The 9,726-nt window shown below is 51.2% G+C and overlaps 1 protein-coding gene and 1 long non-coding RNA gene across 3 annotated transcripts in view; one reads left to right on the top strand and one right to left on the bottom strand.

Moving 5' to 3' along the window:
* The window catches only part of LOC101733677, a 42,004-nt gene that overhangs the window by 2,534 nt on the left and 29,744 nt on the right, over window positions 1–9,726 (bottom strand). The window lies entirely within an intron of this gene.
* LOC101734525 overlaps window positions 88–9,726 on the top strand; it is a 19,036-nt gene continuing 9,397 nt past the window's right edge. Inside the window, exons 1-2 of the long non-coding RNA XR_004221119.1 lie at window positions 88–130; window positions 2,928–3,017. This is a non-coding gene — a long non-coding RNA (uncharacterized LOC101734525). The remainder of the gene's footprint in view (window positions 131–2,927; window positions 3,018–9,726) is intronic.

Genomic DNA, 9,726 nt, shown 5'->3' with positions numbered 1-9,726 from the left:
AATCCCCGTTAACCTGTTACTGACCCCCCAATGGGGCCCCCACCAGAGGTGTGACCTGGAGACTGGGTGAAAACAAGCAAAACAGCAGAGCTTACAATTGATCTGACAGTTACACTGAGCTTCACTCCAGGTAAGTGCCCTTTCTTTACACTATTATACACACTTACACACACTTACAGCACACATATTAGAACAGGGTTTTTTTAATTTTGCACACGTTAGCGCACTTTTATACACTCATATACACACACACACTGTCACACAACTTTTAGATGGGTTTTATCTGGTTACTTTATGGCCTGTAGGAGATCAGATTCCATAGAAGCTTTGAAGCGATTTTTCAAAAAATTCACATATTTTGATAAAAACCAATAAGTTTAGGAAAGCATTGTGACTTGGTAGTTTGGAGCAGACAGACAGTTCTACCTATTCTGGATTCCCCAGAATCTGTTCTTTCCAAAAATGTATCATTTTCTGGGATAAACTTTCTGTTAGTTGAAGATTTGGCCTTTAAATCTAAAGTATGCAGCTTTCTGGCGCAGTGTTTTGGGGATTTGGCAGTGCCCTGCCGGGAGTTTGTGGCCTATACACGTGGGAATTCTCCATAAAACTATATGTGTTTGGTATTGGCACCATCAGAAGGGATAGTACTTTCCAAACTAGAGAGGTACATTTCCTGAAGAAAATGTGAGTGGTGCTTGCCCCCTGCTGGGGCAATTAACCGCCCACCCCTCAGAAAAGTCATAGCACCCCATTTCCGAATAAGCCGCACAGTTTGACACCTCATTCATGGGTCTACGCCAAACTAGTTATTTGCCAAAATCCCCATTATAAGTCAATGGGGCAAATTTGGGGACCTCTCTTGCCCCGGGGGTAAAACTTATACCCTTGTGCGGGGTATCTTCTCACACAGATTTCAAACCTCTTCAAATGTGGTAAATTTCAAGTTTCTAAAAAATTCCCTCTCTGCGCTACAATCTGTCAAAATTGGCCTCAATGTTAAGTCAATGGGATTTTTGGGCCGGTTAATTGCCCTCTGCGGGGGCAAAATGGCTGGCATTAAAAGGGTTAATATAGGGCTTGGGGCAAGCAGCAGGCTGTAACCCTGAGTGTTTCAGTCAGTCGGTTAAGATACACCAACCGCCAATATGCAGAAGACAAGGTTACGAAAAAACATGCTACAAGTGGGAGGAGGAAGGATAGTGCAGCGGTAAGGAGCTCGCCTTGCACCGATGGGCCGTGGGTTCAATTCCCGCCCTGGGAGCCCTGCTTGGACCGATGTGGCTGAGACCCATGGATCAGCAGAGCCCCCCAGGGGGTAATTAGAACTCAGCAACCACTGCCGTGGGTTCAATTCCCGCCCTGGGAGCCCTGCTTGGACCGATGTGGCTGAGACCCATGGATCAGCAGAGCCCCCCAGGGGGTAATTAGAACTCAGCAACCACTGCCGTGGGTTCAATTCCCGCCCTGGGAGCCCTGCTTGGACCGATGTGGCTGAGACCCATGGATCAGCAGAGCCCCCCAGGGGGTAATTAGAACTCAGCAAGCACCGACCCACTGGGCCCCTTACCTTGTGACCCTGGACAGAGTCACTTAACCTCCTAATGTCCCGGCAATGATGGCGCCTAGCGCCTAGCTGTCCTTTTAATTATTGGCTACATTGACATTTCCCCACAAATCCTCTTTTTTGCATGATTTATGATGCCGGCTATTAAATTGTCCCTGTCACAGTGTCTATGGCACTGTTTTTGGGGGGGACTGTCTCAACAGGGGGCACTGTGTATGGGGGGACCCTCTCAATTGGGGGCGCTGTGTAGGGGGGGCTGTCTCAATTGGGGGCACTGTGTATGAGGGTCACTTTCTATGGGGGGCATTGGGGCGTGGCCACAAAAGTGGGCGTGGTCAAAAAATTGCCACGCTGCGCACGCTGAATCTTTTTGTCCCTCTTTTCATTTTTCAAATGTTGGAAGGTATGCTCTTACACTTTTTTTTTTCTTTTCAGGGAGGCTGAGGGGGAAGTCTGGGTATCGTGCAGGATTCCTGGTAGGTTTGGTTCTTTTAGCCGCTCATTGTGCCCGGTACAATGGGCCTGAAGGGCCAACCCCTTGTCTGTAGATGGTTTTGGGGGGAGGTCGGGGCCAGGGTGGTTTGGGGGGAGGTCGGGGCCAGGGTGGTTTGGGGGGGAGGGCGGGGCCAGGGTTGTTTGGGGGGGAGGGCGGGGCCAGGGTGGTTTGGGGGGGAGGGCGGGGGGGAGGGCGGGGCCAGGGTGGTTTGGGGGGGGCGGGGTGGTTTGGGGGGGGAGGGCGGGGCCAGGGTGGTTTGGGGGGGAGGGCGGGGCCAGGGTGGTTTGGGGGGAGGGCGGGGCTCAGTGTGGCACAAGGTGGTTTCACCCAGATTAAAGGGCAAGTTCTGCATAAAACAGAAACACTGCAGGTGAATTTCCTGGCCCAGTGTTTATAAATAACCCCCAGTGGGTTTCAAGCTGTAGAAATGGCTGCCTCAGACTGGGGTAATATTGCTGGGGGTTCAGTGTCTTGCCCTTACTCTGCCTTGGCCCATTCTGCATCAGCACCACTCCGTGTGTATCACCATGACAACCAGGGCACTGTGGGTCCCCCTATTCTGCCAGTAGCCAGCCCGATGGTGCAGTTGGAAAGAAACCTGCAGGGCAGAGTGAAATTCCCCTTGGTTTGGCCACAGACAAAGTGTCGTTGTGCTTGGAATTCTGGGAGGTGCAAAGAGGTCTCAGTGATTAGTGAATTTGGGGGGACAGCGGGAAAGACTGAGCCTTCACTCGGGGAGACCCACTACATACAGGTTTTGTTTACAGGTCAATTTGCCTTTAAAAATAAATGTCTCCATGCGCAGGTATTGGTGTGATTGTATCATGAGAGACTGAATCACTGTCTCCCCTGTGTGTCTTACAGAATAGAATCCCTGTTTCCTGCCCCGGGGAGAATATTTCCTGCACATTTCTGTCTCCTTATGCAAGTTTCTCCCACATCCATGAAATAAACGTAAGTTTCTTTTACTTATTTCTATCTATGTTTAGATGCCTTTTTAATAATTAGATGAATTATATCTCTCTGTACAGGCTATGAGCAAACTTAGGGGGCTGTTCCTGCTGAATTGTGCTTAGTACAGGGGAATCCCTATGCTGCCATAGTTTTATGGTATCTCTCTGTACAGGCTATGAGCAAACTTAGGGGGCTGTTCCTGCTGAATTGTGCTTAGTACAGGGGAATCCCTATGTGCCATAGTTTTATGGTATCTCTCTGTACAGGCTATGAGCAAACTTAGGGGGCTGTTCCTGCTGAATTGTGCTTAGTACAGGGGAATCCCTATGTGCCATAGTTTTATGGTGTCTCTCTGTACAGGCTATGAGCAAACTTAGGGGGCTGTTCCTGCTGAATTGTGCTTAGTACAGGGGAATCCCTATGTGCCATAGTTTTATGGTATCTCTCTGTACAGGCTATGGGCAAACTTAGGGGGCTGTTCCTGCTGAATTGTGCTTAGTACAGGGGAATCCCTATGTGCCATAGTTTTATGGTATCTCTCTGTACAGGCTATGGGCAAACTTAGGGGGCTGTTCCTGCTGAATTGTGCTTAGTACAGGGGAATCCCTATGCTGGTATAGTGCATAAGGGGGTATGTGGGCAGAAGTATGGAGATGGGCTGCAGGTTTCCCTGTTGGTACAGATGCCAGTATAGCACAATACCAATGTGTATATAATACATTAAGCCGGGGGGCACCATGCCCAGCACCATGTGACACTATGTACAGAATACAGTATATTGATTGGAGCCATAATTGTCTGCATGAGTTCTTATGGCCATAGCCCGTAACAGGAACATAAGTGCCCTACAGATTCCATCACCCGCAGTCACCACTAGGGGGCAGAGACTACAGCTATGCTATTCTCTAGCTTTATATATACACACATAATACATATATAACAATAACCGGTGAGGGCTCATTGCCCGGCTGTTCCTATCCCGGCTCCCGTTTCTCGATGCATGTCCCTCCCGGAAGTTCTTGTCTCCTAGCAACCCGCGGACGCTATCATTTTACTTTCCAGCGGAGCGGTATAGACTACAATTCCCAGCATGCCGAGGGACAGTTATCCCGGCAACTGAAAGCGGATTGTCCAGGCAAGCGTGTTTGGGAATTGTAGTTTATACTATCTGAAGTCAAGCGCAGATGGAAGGCGGGGCCACTGCTGCGCTCTGACAAATCAGTGGATTAAGGACTGTACGTCACCGCCTAGTGTCGATCTGGGGGGCAGTGGGGTGGGTGGGGGTGCTGTGTATAGGCGGCTGGTACACTTGCTGGCGGGCATAGCGCCCCCTGTTCCCGTAGGATTCCCTACCATTGGCCCTTACTGAGGGGCCCTGGGGAAGGGGACCGTGCGTTATTGGCTGGGAGGGGCCTTCGCTACGTACCGTCCCACTGTGTGGGATTCATTACTTTATTGGCAGCCTATTCCGTAACCTGGGGGGGCTCTCGCATTATTGCCCCTCACATGACTCTGTAACCCAAGGGGGTCCCGTTATACAGACCCCCCCATATACCATGTAAAGCTAAATAGGTGCTGTGTCTGCACTCTGCCCCCCCAGCTGCTGTTGGGCTACAGATAACGGAAAGCTCTCTGGGGATTCTGGGAATTGTAGTTCCTCCCCTGCCAGACTGCATGCTGGGATGTACCACTATATTCTGTGCTGATAGTGGGATGGGAATGTTCTGTAAGTTGCCATGTTGCTCTGTATAAATGGCAGTTGGGGGGGGGGCTAACAGGGAATGCTGGGAGTTGTAGTGTAACTGTACAATATCAGGGCCCCCAGGGCCCATTTGTGTGTGTGATTCCTGCAGGGCTGGGGATGGGATAGGGGCCCTCACTGCTCTGCCATATGTTCCACTGGTACCGACAGCACCACATGGGTTCTGCCCCTAGGTACCCCCCCCGGGCACTCCTGGGGCAGCTGTACCGCCACTCACACATTACTGCTGCCCTCTACTTACTCTCATTGGCAGCCACTTGTTTTACCCCTGTGGGGGGTTCTATTGACTTATAGGTGTTTGGGCTCAGGAGCCTCAGGCATATGTGCCCCCCCAACATGCCCATATTCACCCCAAGCCACAGTTACCCCTAAATCCTGCCCAGTGGCACCCCAAGCCACAGTTACCCCTAAATTCTGCCCAGCAGCACCCCAAGCCACAGTTACCCCTAAATCCTGCCCAGCAGCACCTTAAGCCACTGTTACCCCTAAATCCTGCCCAGTGGCACCCCAAGCCACAGTTACCCCTTAATCCTACCCAGCAACACCCCAAGCCACAGTTACCCCTAAATCCTGCCCCAGCGGCACCCCAAGCCACAGTTACCCCTAAATCCTGCCCAGTGGCACCCCAAGCCCACAGTTACCCTAAATCCTACCCAGCAGCACCCCAAGCCACAGTTACCCCTTAATCCTAACCCAGCAACACCCCAAGCCACAGTTACCCCTAAATCCTGCCCAGCAGCACCCCAAGCCACAGTTACCCCTAAATCCTGCCCAGTGGCACCCCAAGCCACAGTTACCCCTAAATCCTGCCCAGCAACACCCCAAGCCACAGTTACCCCTAAATCCTGCCCAGTGGCACCCCAAGCCACAGTTACCCCTAAATTCTGCCCAGCAGCACCCCAAGCCACAGTTACCCCTAAATTCTGCCCAGCAGCACCCCAAGCCACAGTTACCCCTTAATCCTACCCAGCAACACCCCAAGCCACAGTTACCCCTTTAATCCTACCCAGCAACACCCCAAGCCACAGTTACCCCTAAATCCTGCCCAGCGGCACCCCAAGCCACAGTTACCCCTAAATCCTGCCCAGTGGCACCCCAAGCCACAGTTACCCCTAAATCCTACCCAGCAGCACCCCAAGCCACAGTTACCCCTTAATCCTACCCAGCAACACCCCAAGCCAACAGTTACCCCTAAATCCTGCCCAGCGGCACCCCAAGCCACAGTTACCCCTAAATCCTGCCCAGTGGCACCCCAAGCCACAGTTACCCCTAAATCCTGCCCAGTGGCACCCCAAGCCACAGTTACCCCTAAATCCTGCCCCAGTGGCACCCCAAGCCACAGTTACCCTAAATCCTACCCAGCGGCACCCCAAGCCACAGTTACCCCTAAATCCTACCCAGCAACACCCCAAGCCACAGTTACCCCAAAAGTGCAGTACTAATTATATACAGATATTCTATTAGACCTTGAGGAAAGTTAAGGGCGGGACCTGTATAATAATGTCATTTTGTGCCTAAATATATATTTGGGGGGCGGCTCAGTGGGGTTCAGTTTTGGTGAAGGGAGTGGGGCTGCCATAGCTCATGCAACACAATTGTTTTATATGAGAGTAGACAGACTGTGCCATCCCCATGGACTTGCCCATAAATTCAGCAAGTGAGCCGGGGCCCCTGCAGTGGCACATTGGCCGCACAGGTAGCCATATTGTGGCACCTACCACTTGGGCACCCTCCCTGGCACAGCTTCCCCTGTACATAGATACTCCTGCCCCCTACTGACAGGGCACTTGCTTGGGATATTGGTATCTCCTTGGTCAGGGAAGGGGGCATTATGCTTCAACTTACCCCCCCGGTCACCTTCACATAGAAATGGCCTAAAAGCTCTGACCTCAAGGCTTTTTGGCAATAGGAGTTGTGGGGTACTGGCCTCTCCCCTCCTACTCCCCTCATTAGGGGCGAACAGGGTGACTGTTACCCCAATGTTTCTATATATCTGTAACCTTGTTATGGGCTAAGGGGGCCCAGCCCTGAAGGCCAGTTGGGGGAATTTGGGGTGAGTGCTTATTTGTGCCCTGGGTACCCCTGGAACTATAGCGGGGTGACTGTTACCCCCATGTTTCTATATATCTGTAACCTTGTTATGGGCTAAGGGGCCCAGCCTGAAGGCCAGTTAGGGGGGAATTTGGGGTGAGTGCTTATTTGTGCCCTGGGTACCCCTGGAACTATAGCAGGGTGCCTGTTACCCCAATGTTTCTATATATCTGTAACCTTGTTATGGGCTAAGGGGGCCCAGCCTGAAGGCCAGTTAGGGGGGATTTGGGGTGAGTGCTTATTTGTGCCCTGGGTACCCCTGGAACTATAGCGGGGTGACTGTTACCCCAATGTTTCTATATATCTGTAACCTTGTTATGGGCTAAGGGGGCCCAGCCTGAAGGCCAGTTAGGGGGGATTTGGGGTGAGTGCTTATTTGTGCCCTGGGTACCCCTGGAACTATAGCGGGGTGACTGTTACCCCAATGTTTCTATATCTGTAACCTTGTTATGGGCTAAGGGGCCCAGCCTGAAGGCCAGTTAGGGGGGGATTTGGGGTGAGTGCTTATTTGTGCCCTGGGTACCCCTGGAACTATAGCAGGGTGCCTGTTACCCCAATGTTTCTATATATCTGTAACCTTGTTATGGGCTAAGGGGCCCAGCCTGAAGGCCAGTTAGGGGGGGATTTGGGGTGAGTGCTTATTTTGTGCCTGGTACCCCCTGGAACTATAGCGGGTGACTGTTACCCAATGTTTCTATATATCTGTAACCTTGTTATGGGCTAAGGGGGCCAGCCTGAAGGCCAGTTAGGGGGGATTTGGGGTGAGTGCTTATTTGTGCCCTGGGTACCCCTGGAACTATAGCGGGTGACTGTTACCCCAATGTTTCTATATATCTGTAACCTTGTTTATGGGCTAAGGGGCCCAGCCTGAAGGCCAGTTAGGGGGATTTGGGGTGAGTGCTTATTTGTGCCCTGGGTACCCCCTGGAACTATAGCGGGGTGACTGTTCCCCAATGTTTCTATATATCTGTAACCTTGTTATGGGCTAAGGGGGCCCAGCTGAAGGCCAGTTAGGGGGGGATTTGGGGTGAGTGCTTATTTGTGCCCTGGGTACCCCTGGAACTATAGCGGGGTGACTGTTACCCCAATGTTTCTATATATCTGTAACCTTGTTATGGGCTAAGGGGGCCCAGCCTGAAGGCCAGTTTAGGGGGGATTTGGGTGAGTGCTTATTTGTGCCCTGGGTACCCCTGGAACTATAGCGGGGTGACTGTTACCCCAATGTTTCTATATATCTGTAACCTTGTTATGGGCTAAGGGGCCCAGCCTGAAAGGCCAGTTAGGGGGGATTTGGGGTGAGTGCTTATATGTGCCCTGGGTACCCCTGGAACTATAGCAGGGTGACTGTTACCCCAATGTTTTCTATATATCTGTAAAGAAGAGATGAAACAAACTGGACCACGACACGAGGTTTTATTCACCAAAATAATATAAAAAAATATATAATGGACAGAATTTCTGCAAACTAAAGGTTTTGTCCCTGAGATCCATAAAAATGTACATTTTTAGTTGGCGGGGGGGCGGGGGGGCGATTTAGTGACGCAAGGGATGGGTACCTGTCCTCTGTGCCGACCAATCCCCAGCCATCGACGGTATTTTGTAGCCAGATCAGGGCTGTTGCCGTGATGCTAAAATGCTCGGCATAAAGGGTGAAGACAACACAGAGCTACTTTGTAGCAGCAACTAAACGCCAGCAAATCCCCTGCCATAGACATACTGAGAATGCCTCTGCTAAACACACACACAGACCAATTATCAGTAAATGATCAAGCAATTTGTCTGTTTTGTAAGCTGCTACTTAGTAGCTCCGTGTGTCTTCACCCTTAAATGGTCCGGGAGTCGGGCACGGGACTCTTTCTGCTACATTTCTCTCCTGAACAATTCCCTCTACTAAATGCGGGAAATAACTTACGCTACGTTTAATAAGTGGGAGCAGTTGAGTATTTCAGGACAAAACCTTAGTACCCGCCCCTCCGCTGACCCAAGGCGCCTGTGGCTCTCCCACTGAGGAGCTAAGAAGAGCAAAGCAGAAAAGCCTCCCCCAGAGGCAGGGAAAGGACGCCACAATCCTTACTGTAACCTCGGGGTTCTCTCTCAAGCGTAGAAAGCCCTGGGGGTCCTAAAGCTTTATTTAGTCTCTCTCCATGGCAAACTGTCCATGGAGCTTGAGACCTCGTGGCGCTAGGGATAATGTCCACCCTCAATATTCCTGAGACCTTATATTCCCAATTTTTATTCAGGTCCTCCACTTTGGATTTCAGCAGATATCTGGTTGTAGGGTCCAATGCACCCTAGCTACCATTCAGTAAGTTGAACAAGAGACTGAATGCACGTGTGCCCCGCCATGGATTCCCCGGTTCTTCCCTTTGAGGCTGGAAGGAGAGATGCCAGAATTATCGCGGGGTCCATTCGGGGGGGGATCCTTTCATGTGCGCCACCAGGAATATGCTTTTCTCCTTATTTGAGGTATAAATGGTGAGGGTGCCCCATACATCAGGAAATAAGTGCGTGTGGGGTTAAGGAAAGATTTGTAACAGTCTGGGCGCCCCAGAGAGCAACAGCCGACAGGTTCCCATTGGCTGATAAAGGATCGGCCCTCCCTGTAATGGCTGCCCCCCATTTACATGCAAACATATGGAATATACCCCCATACAGCCTGAATATCAGCTTGTGCCCCCAATACTCCTGCGCCCCCTTAGATTAATATACGAGTGGGAGGCAGGATTACACTTTAAATTCTGTTGCCCATTCTATTTCCCATTAGTTCCAGGGTTTACCCAGGGCACATATAGCCCTCACCCCAACTCCCCCCCTAACGCCCTTCAGCTGGCCCTTTAGCCCATAAAAGGTTTACAG

The sequence above is a fragment of the Xenopus tropicalis genome, chromosome 2 (genome assembly GCF_000004195.4).
Source record: "Xenopus tropicalis strain Nigerian chromosome 2, UCB_Xtro_10.0, whole genome shotgun sequence".
In the NCBI taxonomy this organism is placed as follows: Eukaryota; Metazoa; Chordata; class Amphibia; order Anura; family Pipidae; genus Xenopus; species Xenopus tropicalis.
This window is presented reverse-complemented; position numbering and strand designations above follow the sequence as displayed.